This window comes from Otolemur garnettii, unplaced genomic scaffold (genome assembly GCF_000181295.1).
Source record: "Otolemur garnettii isolate 467f Iridium unplaced genomic scaffold, OtoGar3 scaffold00087, whole genome shotgun sequence".
In the NCBI taxonomy this organism is placed as follows: Eukaryota; Metazoa; Chordata; class Mammalia; order Primates; family Galagidae; genus Otolemur; species Otolemur garnettii.
The window spans coordinates 7,483,524-7,485,186 of NW_003852482.1; the positions used below are offsets into that span (position 1 = coordinate 7,483,524).

The window sequence follows — 1,663 nt, forward strand, 5'->3', positions numbered from 1 at the left end:
TTTGCATTTCCTTCACTGTGAGCTACCCGCTCATATCCTTGCCCCTTCTGACTATTTTAAGATAGTGCTGGTTTTATTCTATACCCTCTGGATACTCAGAGAGGTGCTGAAGATATGCCTTTTTTTCTTTGAGACAGAGTCTCATTCTGTTGCCCTCGGTGCTCACAGCAACCTCAGGGGAGCTCTTGCCTTAGCCTCCCAAGTAGATGGGACTACAGGCACCCACCACACCACCACCTGGTTATTTTTAGAGACAAGGTCTTGCTCTTGCTCAGGCTCTTCTTGAACTCCTGAGCTCAAGCAATCCACCCACCTTAGCCTCCTAGAGTGCTATGATTACAGGTGTGAGCCACTGCACCCAGCATCCCCCCACACACATTTTTTTGAGACAGAGTTTCACTCTGTTACCTAGACCAGAGTGCAATGGAGTCATTCAGGCTCTCTGTAACCTTTACCTCCTGGGCTCAAGCCATCCTTCTGCCTCAGCCTCCTGAGTACCTGAGACTATCGGTGCCCACCACCCTGCTGGCTAATTTTTCTATTTTTAGTAGATACAGCATCTTACTCTTGCTCAGGCTAGTCTCTTAACTCCTGAGCTCAAGTGATCCTCCCCCTTTGGCCTCCCAGAGTGCTAGGATTACAGGTGTGAGCCACCACACCCAGCTGTAAAGATCCACTTTCTGACACACAGACCCAGAGCATCCCAGACACATTTGATCTCTGCTCTAGAAGCACTAATATACTTAGAAAGAGTGCCTATCCCAGCCGTGCTCTACTTCCCCCCTCCCACCTGCTTCACCTTCCCCCTGCTCTCAGATTTCCCTAGACTTGGAAAGAAACCTAGCATTAGATAGTGTGAATGAACCCGAGCCTCTCTCTACTCCTCTTCCACACCCAGAGAAGGAAAATCACTTCCAAATCAGTTACAGACACCTTGAATAGCTCCCATACACAGGCCCATGACTAACTAGCTCAGGCCGAAGGCAACCAAGGACCTGCAGGTGCAGTGAGGTCAAATGACCAGCATTAGGTGTCTGGAAAGAAGACTCAACAATACATCTAGGAATGTGACCCACTTAGCCCACTCCTGGGAATATGCCTGCACATAACTCTGCTTGTGGACACAGTGACAATTCTGAGGCCATTCATTGAAGCATCGTTTGTACTGCCAAGAGGCAGCAAAGGGTTCAGGTACCAACCCACAGAGAATCAGTTATTGTGTCCAAATAATAAAATACGACGTAACTTCTAGACAAAGAATGAGAGAGTCATCTCTGTACTGATGACGAAAGAGCTCCAATATATCACTAGGTGAGCAAGTCACCTTATAAAACAGCAACAACCCTATGCCATCTTTTATGTAAGAAAAGAATTTAAAATAAGTATATCTGAAAAACCCACAAAACCAGGCTTCAGTCCTGCTGGCTGCAGGATAAGATGAAGCTCATCACCTTAGACCACTATTCTTAGGTCATTGAGTGGGCAGCCAAATACATCAGGAACCGCGTTGCCCACTTTAACCAGGGCCACACAAGCCCTTCACTTTGGCTCCCCCCGGGAGCTCCCCACTTGGCTGCTATAAGAAGTCGAGTGAGGCTCAGCGCCTGTAGCTCAACCGGCTAAGGCGCCAGCCACATACACCTAAGGTGGCGGGTTCGAATCC

At 48.3% G+C, this 1,663-nt stretch overlaps 1 protein-coding gene and 1 pseudogene across 7 annotated transcripts in view; one reads left to right on the plus strand and one right to left on the minus strand.

Annotated features, from left to right (window-relative positions):
- The window catches only part of USP20 (ubiquitin specific peptidase 20), a 53,492-nt gene that overhangs the window by 29,654 nt on the left and 22,175 nt on the right, over nt 1–1,663 (minus strand). The gene's annotated exons all lie outside the window — the stretch shown is intronic.
- Nucleotides 1,438–1,663, plus strand: part of LOC105887436 — a 1,606-nt pseudogene continuing 1,380 nt past the window's right edge.